At 40.9% G+C, this 17,066-nt stretch overlaps 1 protein-coding gene across 14 annotated transcripts in view; it reads right to left on the reverse strand.

Annotated features, from left to right (window-relative positions):
• The window catches only part of LOC105233125 (endothelin-converting enzyme 2), a 789,700-nt gene that overhangs the window by 755,355 nt on the left and 17,279 nt on the right, over nucleotides 1-17,066 (reverse strand). The gene's annotated exons all lie outside the window — the stretch shown is intronic.

Consider the following 17,066-nt stretch of genomic DNA (forward strand, 5'->3'; position numbering starts at 1 on the left):
GACTCCGTCGCCGAGTACTATCATTCACTGTGGTGAATGAACGTCTAGCCACAATCCGCATCAAAGCGAGGTTCTTCAACATATCGCTGATTTGCGCCCACGCCCCGACGGAAGAGAAGGACGATGTGACCAAAGATGCCTTTTATGAGTGCTTGAAGCGCACTTATGAGAGATGCCCCCGCCACGATGTAAAAATCGTGCTTGGCGACTTCAACGCCAGGGTGGGCAAAGAAGGTATCTTTGGTACTACGGTCGGTAAATTCAGCCTCCACGACGAAACTTCCCCAAATGGGTTGAGGCTGATCGACTTCGCCGAGGCCCGAAATATGGTTATCTGTAGTACTAGATTCCAGCATAAGAAGATCCATCAAGGTACCTGGCTGTCTCCGGATCGAAACACTACCAACCAGATCGATCATGTTGTGATAAACGGAAGACACGTCTCCAGCGTTTTAGATGTGCGTTCGCTCCGAGGTCCTAACATCGACTCGGACCACTATCTTGTTGCAGCTAAGATTCGCACCCGCCTCTGTGCAGCAAAAAATGCACGCCAACAAACACAAGGAAGGTTCGACGTCGAGAAGCTGCAATCACAACATACAGCCGAACGATTCTCTACTCGGCTTGCACTCCTGCTCTCGGAGAGCACTCGTCAACAACTCGGTATAAGGGAACTGTGGGACGGCATTTCAAACTCTTTACGTACAGCTGCAACCGAAACCATTGGTTTTCGGAAAGTGCAAAAGAACAGCTGGTATGACGACAAGTGCCGTGTCGCAGCGGAGAGAAAACAGGCTGCCTACCTCGCAACGTTACGATCGACCACAACACGTGCGGGATGGGATAGATACCGAGAGTTGAAGAGGGAAGGAAGACGCATTTGCAGACAGAAGAAGAAAGAGGCCGAAATGCGTGAGTACGAACAGCTCGATAAGCTGGCCGACAGGGGTAATGCTCGAAAATTCTACGAAAAGATGCGGCGGCTTACAGAAGGTTTCAAGACCGGAGCATACTCCTGTAGAACCCCCCAAGATGATCTAGTTACCGATGCCCAGAGCATACCTAAATTATGGAGGGAACACTTCTCCAACCTGCTGAATGGCAGTGATAGCACGAAACCGGGAGAAGGCGAACCCGATTCCCCAATCGATGACGATGGAGCAGACGTTCCATTACCCGATCATGAAGAAGTTCGAATAGCAATCGCCCGCCTGAAAAACAACAAAGCGGCAGAGGCTGATGGATTGCCGGCCGAGCTATTCAAACACGGCGGCGAAGAACTGATAAGGAGCATGCATCAACTTCTTTGTAAAATATGGTCGGACGAAAGCATGCCCAACGATTGGAATTTAAGTGTGCTCTGCCCAATCCATAAAAAAGGAGACCCCACAATCTGCGCCAACTACCGTGGGATTAGCCTCCTCAACATCGCATATAAGGTTCTGTCGAGCGTATTGTGTGAAAGATTAAAGCCCACCGACAACAAACTGATTGGACCTTATCAGTGTGGCTTTAGACCTGGTAAATCAACAACTGACCAGATATTCACCATGCGCCAAATCTTGGAAAAGACCCGTGAAAGGAGAAGCGACACACACCACCTCTTCGTCGATTTCAAAGCTGCTTTCGACAGCACGAAAAGGAGCTGATTTTATGCCGCGATGTCTGAATTTGGTATCCCCGCAAAACTAATACGGCTGTGTAAACTGACGTTGAGCAACACGAAAAGCTCCGTCAGGATCGGGAAGGGCCTCTCCGAGCCGTTCGATAGGAAACGAGGTTTCAGACAAGGTGATTCCCTATCATGCGACTTTTTCAACCTGCTTCTGGAGAAAATAGTTCGAGCAGCAGAACTCAACAGAGAAGGTACCATCTTCTATAAGAGTGTACAACTGCTGGCGTATGCCGATGATATTGATATCATCGGCCTCAACACCCGCGCCGTTAGTTCTGCTTTCTCCAGACTGGACAAGGAAGCAAAAGAAATGGGTCTGGCAGTGAACGAGGGCAAGACGAAATATCTCCTGTCATCAAACAAACAGTCGTCGCACTCGCGACTTGGCACTCACGTCACTGTTGACAGTCATAACTTTGAAGTTGTAGATAATTTCGTCTATCTTGGAACCAGCGTAAACACCACCAACAATGTCAGCCTAGAAATCCAACGCAGGATAACTCTTGCCAACAGGTGCTACTTCGGACTAAGTAGGCAATTGAGAAGCAAAGTCCTCTCTCGACAAACAAAAACCAAACTCTATAAGTCACTCATAATTCCCGTCCTGCTATATGGTGCAGAGGCCTGGACGATGTCAACAACAGATGAGTCGACGTTGCGAGTTTTCGAGAGAAAAGTTCTGCGAAAGATTTATGGTCCTTTGCGCGTTGGCCACGGCGAATATCGCATTCGATGGAACGATGAGCTGTACGAGATATACGACGACATTGACATAGTTCAGCGAATTAAAAGACAGCGGCTACGCTGGCTAGGTCATGTTGTCCGGATGGACGAAAACACTCCAGCTCTGAAAGTATTCGACGCAGTACCCGCCGCGGGAAGCAGAGGAAGAGGAAGACCTCCACTCCGTTGGAAGGACCAAGTGGAGAAGGACCTGGCCTCGCTTGGAATATCCAATTGGCGCCACGTAGCGAAAAGAAGAAACGACTGGCGCGCTGTTGTTGACTCGGCTATAATCGCATAACCGGTGTCTACGCCAATTAAGAAGAAGAAGAATATATTTTTATTTATATAATTTATAAAAATTTTATGAGAATATGTTAAAAATAAAATAAAAATTTAAAAGTTTTGTTTGAAATTTTTAAAGTAGGAATTAAAAAATACAACCCTGCATCAGCTGTTTAAAATGCAACCCTGCATCAACCGTCGATTAGGGATATTAGAGCAGGACAGATATACTTTTTTATATGACACTGCTGAATGAGCGCAACAGAGATGTATGATCACATGTATACGTACGTGTGAAGGGAAAAGACGGTAGGATATTCGCTCGGCCTAAGACACACACCATATTACCCACTGATTATCTGGTTTTTTACCCGCTCATTGTTGGCAGGGTGTTGATTTGAATATGGTTTAACTTAGCGAAAGAGCAAGTTATGTTCTTCGTATGTTATAGCGGTATATGTAACATATATGTATGTATGTATGTTATACAATTTTATTTGCGCATATGCTTTTGATTTTTTTTCCTCTTGTGATTGCCGTAGTTTATTTTAAGCAATCCTGCTTATACTTGATTAAGTATTAGGGGTCTTGCTGGAAATTACTGCAAGTAAATACTTGAACAAATTTTTTTTTTTTGTTTTATCGGATGATTTTTGTGTTATAACACAACGGTAAGCATTTAGCGGCAATCACTAATCCGCTGTATACAGTACCAAACTGCTTTGTTAGCGGTTTTTCGGTTTTTACCGTAAAATAAACCGAATACCTAAAACAGTTTGGAAACGGTTTTCAATACTTTTTCGACCGGAATTTTGGTCAGACCGCAAATTTAATTTTCTGATATTAAATCATACATATATGTTTACATATGTATAAAATATAAATTGAAATGAAACGATACAACTCACTTTGCTTTCCGCAAGGGGCTTTTGGGGATGTTGTGAGTTTACGTATTTATCTGATGTGTGGGTGGTGTGCGTTTGCCTGTGCTTGTGTTTCGCTTGCTTCTCCAGTTCTCCTGTCGTTTTGTTGCTGGTGTTGTAGCTAGTATTTTTTGTATTCCTTTTTTCCTTTTGTTTGCAGGTTGTACAATATGTCACTCCACTATCACCGTTTAGATCAGTGGTCGGCATTTCTTAGCAAAATTTTGCTAACTAACTTCACACGTACGCTTACGCTCTATCGTTCAGTCTTTGTCGAGCCAGCAACGAATTAACATCACAACATCACGCAAGACTATAGCGCAAAACCAAATATGCCCTACGAGAAATTTTATATGATTCGAAATGCTTATGGTGCCATGCAATGCCTTTTACGTTCCAAGTCTTTTAAAGATAATCGGGAGTATATCCTTAAAAGGCATTTTTGTTAATTTTCATTATACTATTAATTATTTAGATTAGATGCTTAATTTTAATTTCAATTTCTCACTGGGCTACTTTTTTTTCGTGCTCACCAATACTGTGACAGATCTTCTCATGCCGACCACTGGTTTAGATGTATATATGCATGTATATTAAGGTGTGTCATTCTGAGGCAACCTTTTTTTTCAACTGAAAAACAGGCTCAAAACTTTCGAAAATGTGTAAAAAAAAAAGTCACTCAAAAGATGAGCTCTTAATATTAATTTTACGAGGTGTCTATTTCAAATTTTCTGTTTTCCATATAAATTACATGGAAAAAAAATAATTTTTTTTTTGTGGTGGTTATTGTGCGGAGGTTTTATATGTGCCCCGATAGCTGTCAGTAGGGATGGTAAACTCGATTCCGATACTACTCGAAAATCGAGTTTTGTCGTAAAATAATAGATTTTTCGTTTTAAAATGTTTCACATCACTACCGTTGTTTTTCACAAATTTTTGCACTTTTTTTTTCTCAACTGGTTCTAGCCTGTTAACGGCCCGTTTAAACAGTTTTACACTCTGGATTATTCACCAACACTTTTTTTTTTGTTTTACTAATTACCGCGCTACCGTGACCGATTTTTATTATTATTAATACTTTATTTTATTTATTTTTTATTTTTTTTTTGTTACAACTACTGCCGTCCGGTACGGCTCGAAGGACCATGGAAAAAATAAATCTTTTGTAAAAAAAACCTCGCGGCACTTACCCGTTGTGTTGGCGACGATTTTGCTGGTAAAACGTATTAAAAACGGGATACGAGTACTCGGTTGACCGATTGGTATGTACATACGTATAAGCGCACGGATCGAATCAGTATATGATGCAGGTGTGTTGAGTGTGAGGTGTGGATGGTGAATATGGTGCAGATGTGTTGAGTATGATGTGTGGATGATACAGATGGTGTAGTCGTGTTGATTATGGTGTGTATGTGTGGGGTGTAGGAGTATTATATTAAGAGGGTGGTCAGGTGCTCATTTGGCCAGTATTATATCATTTATAATAACAATTGATACTTAAAATCAAATAAATTTACATTATTACTTATTTTTTGCATACCTACTAAATTTCACTTTGAACAAAATATAAAAATTTCTTTGAAGTGAAAGGTATTAGTATGGCAACAATGAAATTTTGTATAAATGGACATTTGTGTTGTTTTATATATATTGCGGCCATTGCGTTGTACATCGGCTGTTTGTCGCTGCTGTCTCAAAAATGTTCACGTAGCAGGCTTCACGTGCAGTCATGTCGTGTCACTCTCTATGTGTTCAACACATAAAGATCGTTAATGATAAATATTACATTCTAATTTCATTTGGGTATTTTTAAGGCTGGAGGGTGAAATCATGAGTAAAAGTTCACGCAAGTGTGAAAAGTTCTCTCATCGTTATTCACTTGCGAGTGGCCAAAAGCGATTCTTTTACATATGGCTCAAGCAACTCACGACTTCCGGTCTTTGACCAAGTATCCTCTGGGTAGCCTAAGAATATCCGTTTATTGCGAGCTTAAGAGAGAATGCGAAACATCCTCTACATAGGGTTGTGCGCTGGATTTGGGACCCGCCACGTAAAAAACACCCCAATGAAAAATAAGGAAAAAAATGTGCGTCTCCCACAGGTCGCGTATGAGGTTCTATCGAGCGTATTGTGTGAAAGATTAAAGTCCACCGTCAACAAACTGGCTTTATACCTGGAAAATCAGCAAGCGACCAGATATTCGCCATTCGCCAAATCTCGGAAAAACCGTGCAAATAGAATCTTCGTCGATTTCAAGCTGCTTTTGACAGCACGAAAAGGAACTATTACGGCTGTGCAAACTGACGTTGAGCAATACCAAAAGCTCAGTCATGATCGGAAAGAACCTCTCCGAGCCGTTCGATACCAAAAGAGGTTATTTTTTATAAGAGCGTACAGCTGCTGGCGTATGCCGATGATATTGATATCATCTCAACACCCGCGCTGTGAATTCTGCTTTCTCCAGACTGGACAAGGAACCAAAGCAAATGGGTCTGGCAGTGAACAAGCGGAAAACGAGGTATCTCCTGTCAGCAAACAAACAGTCTTCGCACTCGCGACATGGCTCTCACGTCACTGTTGACGGTCATAACTTCGAAGTCGTAGATCTTGGAACCAGTATAAACACCACTAATGAGCTGGCAATTGCGAAGTAAAGTACTCTCTCGACGAAGAAAGCCCAAACTCTACAAGTCACTCGTTATTCCCATTATGACTGCGGCTACGCTGGCTAGGTCATGTTGTCCGAATGGACGAAAACACTCCAGCTCTGAAAGTATTCGACGCAGTACCCGGCGGGGGAAGCAGAAAAAAGAGGTAGACCTCCACTCTGTTGAAAAGACCAGGTGGAGAAGGACCTGGCTTCGTTTGGAATCTCCAATTAGTGCCACGTAGCAAAAAGAAGAAACGACTGGCCCGCTGTTGTTACCTCGGCTATAATCGCGTAAGCGGTGTCAACGCGAGAAAAGAAGAAGATTTTTAAGGCTTATATACTATTTTGGGGTTCTTACATATCTAATTAAAGATATGTGTACGTTGGTGTGTATTGCACACCAATCGGGGTTGTTTTTAGGTATAAAATTCAATACATGTGTGTGTTAAATGTTATTTTTGTAACATATTGTTTATGCTGTATGGTGTGGGGTTGTGTTCAAAAGCACGTGTGCATTTGTAATCAATTGCCTAAACCTAAGTAAATATGTTAGTATTGTTGTTTATTTGATTTATTGAATGCATGCGTATAGCATATGAAGCCATGTGTGTCTCATATAAATGTTCATAGTATGTATACAAGGTCTGTCGCAAAAGAAACAGGACTGTTAAAAAAACAACATAAAATTAATCTTATACATATATAAAAATGAATCGCAAAATGTGTTGGTAAGCGCATAACTCAAAAACGCCTGGATCAATTTGGCCAATTCTTTTTTCTAAATGTTCGTTGACGTTCAAAGATGCTTTTTACGGCAAGAAAAATTCGAATAATTGCCGGAAACCCCCTAAAAACAGCCCTTTTTTTCCACACAAACGAATGAATGCTTGTTTATTAGTAACGCTAAGAGAACAACTGAACCAATCTTGATGAAATGTTCAGAGAATGTTCTGTGGGGATCGGGAAAGGTTTAGAAATAAAAAACCTGTATGCTTTTCGAGAGGAAAAGTCGGAAAATTGGAAAATGCCAAAAAGTTAATTTTTCCATACACATTTCTTTTCATTTTTTTTGTTTTGTTTTTCAATTGTTTAAACCTTTCAAATTTGTCGTTTGTTTCAAAAATTTTTGAAAATTATTCAGAGAAAATGTTATGTGTGTTGCACACAAAGTAATCAATTACAGATTGAAATTTGCTACGATGCCACGAAGAGGTCGCGTTAATATCGGTCGGCGTTCTTTTTGGCATCAACTAGTAGGCGATAGTCACGATGTCACACCAAGACTTTTTAAGCAACAGCTTCGATGGACTTTATCTTGAAGCGACGTATATATGGTGCTGTTAAATGCTAAATGTACTCTGTTGAGTGACAAAAGAGAGGTTTGCCGCACGCACACATTCTTCTTTGGTTGGAGGATGGTGGTTACACGAGATCAAATTGATGAAATCATTCAATCATACGGAAATTCCTGATGCAAAGAAAGATCCAGTATTGTACGAAGTGATAAAAACCAATAAGGTTCATGGACCTTGCGAGCACCACAGTTCCATTTCGATTTGTATGTCTGACAATAAATGCACGAAAGATAATCCATGTGCTCTTCTCTCGGAAACACAAACTGAAAATATCCACTATATCGTCATCGCTCACCAGATAACAATGACAGAACATTCAGCATTCAATTTAGAAGAGTGAATATCGAAGCTGACAACACATGGATCATACCTACTATATTTCCCACAGTTGTTTAATTCACATTCAAAACTAATATCAATGCGGAGTATTGTAGTTTGCTGTAATCGATAAAATACGTTTGTAAGTACGTCACCAAAGGAAGCAACATGGCGGTCTTGAACGATACGGTTGATACGTGAACTGCACTAAAGCGCTTTGTACGATATTTAATTTTGCAAATCATGAACGTTTTCCGACTGTTGTGCGTCTCGCTGTTAATTTGGAGAATGGCCAAAGAGTGTATTTCAACCCAGAGAATACAGTACAGCCAGTGGAAACACCGCCAGCAACAAAATTAACATTTACGAGTTTTTGCTCAACTTTCGTCAGTGATCCGTTTGCGAGAACATTGCTCTTATCAGAAATGCCTTGATATTAGACTTGGAATGTATCGTCGAAGAAATGGTTACGCAGAAAGCAAGGCCAACCAGTAGATCCAGCACATCCAGGAGTGTTCTCAACTAATGCATTAGGACAATTCACATAATCCACCCGACGACAACGCGACGATTGTTTCTACCTTCAGTTACTATTGATAAATGTACGTGGATCAACTTCATTTGAGTCATTGCGTACTGTGAATGATAAGGTCTGTGCAACTTTTTGAGAAGCAAGCCAGCAATTACAATTGCTGGAAAATGATAACCACTGGAATACAAATGAAGTTCGCACACTTTTGGCGATAATCATTTTCACATATCAGCCTTCCAATCCGCGCCTATTATGGTATACGAACAAAATGACATTGTCGAAGACATTTTACATCGTCTTCGCTAAAAATTGGAAATGGATCAATTCCGGTTGATACATTCGGTGGTTTGATATCAATTCCATCTGCCGTTTATCGATTCACAAAAGATGAACTCATCACCAATGTTTATCCGAACATTGGCCAAATTATCGTAACTACGATACTTTGAGTGCACGTGCAATGATAGCTTCCAAAAATACCGATGTTGATGACTTAAACTGGAAGATTCAAAGTCAAATTCCGGGAGACTTGCGCTCATCATACAAATCGATCGATCGTCCTGACAATGAAGACGACGCCGTGAATTATCCAATCGAAATTCTAAATTCTTTGGAGAGTCTTTGTAATCCGTCGCATCATTTGCGTCTCAAAGTTGGATCTGTCATTATTATGTTTCCCAATGCATCGAAACTGTGTAATGGAACCTGACTGATTGTTACGCACCTATCGAATACAAGGGGGCAGAATGCTTGATTCTACGAATTCCTGTGAGTTCTATCGATTTGCCATTTCAGTTGAAACGAATTCCGTTTCCAGTAAAAATTGCATTTGAGATGACAATCATCAGGACACAAGGATAGTCGCTAAAAATGTGTGGCATAAATTTGGAACTGCTACGTTTTTCACACGGCCAAAAATACGTGGCGCACTCACGAGTTGGAAAACTATCTTCTCTGTACATTTACGCACCGGAACAGAAACCAAAAAATGTTCTTTATCAAGCTGTGTTACATTGAAAAAGAAAAAGAAATGATAAATTTAACTTTCTTTTCATTTCAAAACACATAATTTCACGCAGGAAAACGGCTGCGGGGTCAGCTAATAAAAAAATGTTTTTCAAAAATTATATTTTTTTATTCAAAGTAGTTTCCTTGTGCTTCGTTACAGCGTTTAGCCCGCTTCAGTAAACGTTTTCCCAAGTTTAAAACAAAATTTAATATTTGCTCTTTGTTCAAAATGCATTTTACGACCGATGACCAAAAGCTGCTGTCACTTTTTGATCGATAACATCGATTGTAGTTATCCAATTGTCTTAAAATTTTTACGAAATGTCAACAAGAGATTAAACTTTTTATTTCAAATACCCACCAATAGGTGGCTCCACCGGAAACAGTTATATTTAAAAAGTTCTTTTGCGACAGACCTTGTATGTAACACACATATGTATGTATATACATATGTAATATTTTTATGTGTTTATTTATGTACGTTTTGTACTGCCTCTGCGTTCGTACCTCAATGCTCTGAGCCAAATTACAGATTTTATCTTTATTTCTGTGTTAGTTATGGTATTTTAAAGAATTTCAGAAGTTTCATTAAGATATCTCATTTTTATTTAAACTTTTGTTAGCACACGGAATTCAGCTACTCTTGTAAACGTGGCCATTTATACATACATATGTACATATATACAAAAATAACCAATCTCGCAACCTGTTGCTACAGAGTATAATACGAAGTATGACAATTAAGTAATGAGACTGATTCCATAAAAACCGTATATTTGAAAAATATTCTACAACTCTGCCATCCTCTTCAAAATAGTCAGCTATACAGCGATTCTAACGCGTTTTCCATGCTTCGTAACATTTCTGGAACGCTTCGACTGGGATGTCCGCGAGTACCGTCGTCACGGCCGCCTGGATATCCACAATCTACTCAAAATGGGTCTTTGACCACCGATTTTGTTTTAGGAAATAAAAAAAGTCACATGGTGACATCTCGGGCGAATAAGGCGGCTGTTGCAACACGGCGATCCTTTTAGAGGCCAAATACTGGGACACGCTGAGGGCGGTGTGGCACGGCGCGTTGTCGTGAGGAAGGATCTAGTTACGTGCGATGTCTGGGCGTACCCTGTTGACGTTTTCGCAATCTTTCGAATACTTGGCAATAGTAGACTTGATTCACAGTTTTACCAGGTGGAATGAATTCTTTGTGGACGATTCCACGGCTATCAAAAAAGGCAATAATCATCGTGGGTGGCGCGCGGAGACAACCCTTGTGAGCTTTAGGCACGACTAAGAGCAAGGATGGAGACATGTGTAGAAGTTCACGCAAGTGAGGAAAGTTCTCTGATCGCCATTCACTTGGGAGTGGCCAGAAACGATTCTTTTGCATATGACTCAAGCAGCTCACGACTTCCGGTCTTTGACCAAGTATCCTCTGGGTAGCCTAAGAACATCCGTTTGAAGGCGAGCTAACGTGAGAAGGCGAAACATCCCCTGCATAGGGTTGTGCGCTGGGTTTGGGACCCGCCACGTAAAAAAACACCCCCAATGAAAAGGAACAACAAGCCTCGGATGAGTGACCCCCCTTTTGATGACGACCATGGCAAACGAAAAAAGGACTACGAATTGAGGGCATGCACCTGGAATGTCCGGTCCCTTAATTGGGAAGGTGCCGCTGCCCAGCTGGTTGATGTCCTCGTGAAAATAAAGGCTGACATCACCGCCGTCCAAGAAATGCGATGAACGGGACAAGGACAGAGACAAGTAGGTCCTTGTGACATTTACTACAGTGGCCATATAAAGGAGCGCAAGTTTGGTGTTGGATTCGTGGTGGGAGAGAGACTCCGTCGCCGAGTACTATCATTCACTGCGGTGAATGAACGTCTAGCCACAATCCGCATCAAAGCGAGGTTCTTCAACATATCGCTGATTGCCAGGGTGGGCAAAGAAGGTATCTTTGGCACTACGATCGGTAAATTCAGCCTCCACGACGAAACATCCCCAAATGGGTTGAGGCTGATCGACATCGCCGGGGTCCGAAATATGGTTATCTGTAGTACTAGATTCCAGCATAAGAAGATACATCAAGCTACCTGGCTGTCTCCGGATCGAAAAACCACCAACCAGATCGATCATGTTGTGATAGACGGAAGACACATCTCCAGTGTTTTAGATGTGCGTGCGCTCCGAGGTCCTAACATCGACTCGGACCACTATATTGTTGCAGCCAAAATTCGCACCCGCCTCTGTGCAGCAAAAAACGCACGCCAACAAACACAAGGAAGGTTCGACGTCGAGAAGCTGCAATCACAACAGACAGCCGAACGTTTTTCTACTCGGCTTGCACTCCTGCTCTCTGAGAGCACTCATCAACAATTCGGTATAAGGGAACTGTGGGACGGCATTTCAAACTCCTTACGTACAGCTGCAACCGAAACCATTGGTTTTCGGAAAGTGCAAAAGAACAGCTGGTACGACGAGGAGTGCCGTGTCGCAGCGGAGAGAAAACCGGCTGCCTACCTCGCAACGTTACGATCGACCACAACACGTGCGGGATGGGATAGATACCGAGAGTTGAAGAGGGAAGCGAGACGCATTTGCAGACAGAAGAAGAAAGAGGCCGAAATGCGTGAGTACGAACAGCTCGATAAGCTGACCGACAGGGGTAATGCTCGAAAATTCTACGAAAAGATGCGGCGGCTTACAGAAGGTTTCAAGACCCCCAAAGGTGATCTAGTTACCGATGCCCAGAGCATACCTAAATTATGGAGGGAACACTTCTCCAGCCTGCTGAATGGCAGTGAAAGCACAACACCGGGAGAAGGCGAACCCGATTCCCCAATCGATGACGATGGAGCAGACGTTCCATTACCCGACCATGAAGAAGTTCGAATAGCAATCACCCGCCTGAAGAACAACAAAGCGGCAGGGGCCGATGGATTGCCGGCCGAGCTATTCAAACACGGCGGCGAAGGACTGATAAGGAGCATGCATCAGCTTCTTTGTAAAATATGGTCGGACGAAAGCATGCCCAACGACTGGAATTTAAGTGTGCTATGCCCAATCCATAAAAAAGGAGACCCCACAATCTGCGCCAACTACCGTGGGATTAGCCTCCTCAACATCGCATATAAGGTTCTATCGAGCGTACTGTGTGAAAGATTAAAGCCCACCGTCAACGAACTGATTGGACCTTATCAGTGTGGCTTTAGACCTGGCAAATCAACAACCGACCAGATATTCACCATGCGCCAAATCTTGGAAAAGACCCGTGAAAGGAGAAGCGACACACACCACCTCTTCGTCGATTTCAAAGCTGCTTTCGACAGCACGAAAAGGAGCTGCCTTTATGCCGCGATGTCTGAATTTGGTATCCCCGCAAAACTGATACGGCTGTGTAAACTGACGATGAGCGGCACCAAAAGCTCCGTCAGGATGGGGAAGAACCTCTCCGAGCCGTTCGATACCAAACGAGGTTTCAGACAAGGCGACTCCCTATCGTGCGACTTTTTCAATCTGCTGCTGGAGAAAATTATTAGAGCTGCAGAACTGAATCGAGCAGGTACAATCTTTTATAAGAGTGTACAGCTGCTGGCGTATGCCGATGATATTGATATCATTGGCCTCAACACCCGCGCCGTTAGTTCTGCTTTCTCCAAGCTGGACAAGGAAGCAAAACGAATGGGTCTGGCAGTGAACGAGGGCAAGACGAAATATCTCCTGTCATCAAACAAACAGTCGTCGCACTCGCGACTTGGCACTCACGTCACTGTTGACAGTCATAACTTTGAAGTTGTAGATAATTTCGTCTATCTTGGAACCAGCGTAAACACCACCAACAATGTCAGCCTAGAAATCCAACGCAGGATAACTCTTGCCAACAGGTGCTATTTCGGACTGAGTAGGCAATTGAGAAGCAAAGTCCTCTCTCGACAGACAAAAACCAAACTCTATAAGTCTCTCATAATTCCCGTCCTGCTATATGGTGCAGAGGCTTGGACGATGACAACAGCGGATGAGTCGACGTTGCGAGTTTTCGAGAGAAAAATTCTGCGAAAGATTTATGGTCCTTTGCGCGTTGGCCACGGCGAATATCGCATTCGATGGAACGATGAGCTGTACGAGATATACGACGACATTGACATAGTTCAGCGAATTAAAAGACAGCGGCTACGCTGGCTAGGTCATGTTGTCCGGATGGATGAAAACACTCCAGCTCTGAAAGTATTCGACGCAGTACCCGCCGGGGGAAGCAGAGGAAGAGGAAGCGGCAATAAAATCAGTTTCATTACTTAATTGTCAAACCTCGTAGTTTTGTTCACCTAACGGTTGTACGTATCACCTAAAGCAAAGCGAGATAGATAAAGGGTAATATACATATATATAAAATATCCGGATGACGAGGAAAGTTGGAATCCGGGTTTCTGTCTATCTGTCCGTCCGACCGTCCGCCCGTGCATGTTGTAACTTGAGTGCAAATTGAGATATCTCGTCGCAATTCGAGTTCGTGTAATCGGGCAACTGCCCAAAAATCACCATTATTCCAAAACTTAAAAAGTGCTAAACCTAAGCGCTTAATTAATATATAAAATTCTATGTAAGCACAGAGGATCGCTGTAGCAAGGGGCACCTGTGGGTGATTTGTAAAAGTGACCCCTCCCTCTAATAAGTTTTATGTATATATCTCTTAAACTACTAAGGCTAAAACCAAATTTGCTCAGTGCAAACACTATAAGAACTCCTAGATCCAGTATGAAAATTAATATAACCCCCCAGTACTTATAGCGGACTTTTTATTGAAAGTATCGGTCAATGCGTCAGATATATATTTTAATATTAAGATTTTCGAACTTCCGGGTGACTTTGCATCGCATACTTATTACCAGGGTTGCATTTGTTACTCCATAGCAGCAAAATTTCTCAAATTATTGCTATGCTATAGATGCCACTCTCTCTTTAACGGGAGCTGGGAGATTATAAATAACTTCTGTGAAAAAATTAAATAATAAAATAAAGGAAGAAAATTTTAGGAAAATAATAAAAATTTACTAAGTTTACAAAATTCACTAGAGTTATCCAGTGCTGTGACTAGTATTTAATAATAATATTAAAAAGAGTGTAAAACATAAATCGGGCGCGGTCTAACAATAAAAATACCAAAAATTATAATATGCATCGGGCGCGATATAATTAGATGAAAATTAATACATACATACATACTCTACAAAGGAGGAAACGGGAGCAAGAGGACACTAAACAAAGGAGAAAATTAGGAAGGGAACATTAAACACCGGAGGAAATAGGACTAAACACAGGAGGAAACCGAAACGAAAGCGGATAATATCCCCAAAATTATCTTTATATATATAAATCTTCTGACCGTGTGTTTGCATTTGAACTGCTCTTAAGCGGATGGACCGATTTTGATGAAATTTTGTGTGTATGTTCAAGGAGATTCGAGAATGGTTTAGATTTACAATTTGGTCCACTGGAAAATGTTTTTTTAAATTATTTTTTCATTTTTAATCAATTGTTAATTTTGGAATGTTTGACCGATAGATGGCGCCACCATCGCAGTATCCAATATTAAAACCTTAAATTGGCGTAAACGTGCATTAAACAAAACGATGCCAAAGTAAAAGGCAACATCTGTGGATCAAGTTTTTATATTGAGGACAGAGTTCGTTCTTAAGTAATAAATTGGGTGATTCAATACATCTATGGGTAGCTATAACATTTTTTTCATACCTGCTAACTATTGGAGGGGATATCTTGACAGGCAATTTAAAATTGCAAAAGGTCTGGCATTAGAAAATAGCGACATAACTGAAGTGTTGATAAAAAATTTGAGATATACAGAAATCTTTTCGAAGCATTGCACAGAGCAATACAATATTTAAACGGGAACGATGAATACATATATGCGTACAATTTCAAACTGATCCTTCCTGAAAAATAATAAAGTTGTTAAATATTGTGAATGGTAGAATAGAACTGCAATCAAATACACAATGCAATGAATTAAAACTGGCTCATTTATAATTCGATGAATAATATACCACGGGCATCCCAATAGACTGATGCCATAACCTTGCCAGCCGATTTTTTTGTCTTTCCACGCATGAGAACCGTTTCTTAATATGCAGTCTACCAGGCTGACAATCGATTGGACTCGATTGATTTTACTGATGCACAGCCCAAATTCAATAGTATTTTTACCCCAAAAACCAATTCTTTCTTAACGCACGAAATGCTTTTTAATTTATTTGTGTTGCTTCATCAAAAATGCGATTACTCCTTAACAAATACTTATAATCCAAATAATAGAAATCATATAGATGGTATTAGTAGTACTACCACAGTAAAACGTAGGCGGGTCCTCTAGTATAAATATGTGTATGTACTGTATTCTCCCATAACTCCCTTGAGGCGAGACAAAGTAAGTCGTTTCCATTTTTTATGAACATATGTAAATATGTATGATATCATACGGTTTTATCAAATATAAAACCTATGTATATAATCCGTTTGATCAATTTCTAAACCGGAACAAAATACAATTGAAAAAATATATCATCCACATATTTTTATAAATACAAAAGGAAATCATTTACTGCCTTCTAAGCTTACCCTTGTGTATAAAAACACACCCACTACAACAGAAAACAAACAAATTATATTCAAGTATTTACTTGCAAATCTTCCCAGCAATACCCCTTCTGTTTCTTCAAATAGTAAGCAGGATTGCATAAAATAGGTAAGCAAAAGACATAAAAAGCAAAATTTCCAATGCGAGAATAAGTACAAACATACATATTGACATATTACATAAGCATACTTAAAATACATAAATGCAACAAACATAAATTTGTACTTTCAAACACATACAAAAAAATTAATATTAATATTAATATACATATATTAATAGTCGTATTAATATATTGAAGCATATATGTACTTGCTTATCCGCAAGTGCAGAGGCTAATGACCTGCACTTTGTCCATTTTTTTTTTCGCTATATTCTGATCGCGCAAACATAAGTACATATGCATTAGGGTGGGTCGATTCCGGACTTTTTTCGATTCGGAATTTTTAATAGTGCGAAAAGTTTCCTTAGTACTTCCTGATTCCAATGCAACTTTATGTTTTGAGATCAGATTGCATCTTCAACCCCAACTCCGGCCTTGAAATATCGGAAATTCGCCTAAAATCCTGAAATTGTCTACTAAGCGCCTGAAATACGCATCTCATGGCAAAATGTACAAAAGTTATTTGTCACGTCATTTGCTACCGAAATGGTATATGTGATCATGGCCGTAGGACGAACCGTTCCCGAGATACGAGCGAAAATGCGGCCGAGTGCTATCACTCACATTCATTCACCTACGCCAAAAACACGTTCGGATAGGTCTCCACACAAATATTTTTCCATCGAGTTCCTTCACTCTTGTCGGTGATTTCGCCGAGTTCTATCACTTACATTCATTTCCTTGCGCCATACGACACGTTCGGACTGGTCTCCACATAAATATTTTTTCATCGAGTTCCTTCACTCTTGTCGGCGATTTCGCCGAGTGCTATCACTTATATTCTCTCA

The sequence above is a fragment of the Bactrocera dorsalis genome, chromosome 2 (assembly GCF_023373825.1).
Source record: "Bactrocera dorsalis isolate Fly_Bdor chromosome 2, ASM2337382v1, whole genome shotgun sequence".
Lineage (NCBI taxonomy): Eukaryota > Metazoa > Arthropoda > Insecta > Diptera > Tephritidae > Bactrocera > Bactrocera dorsalis.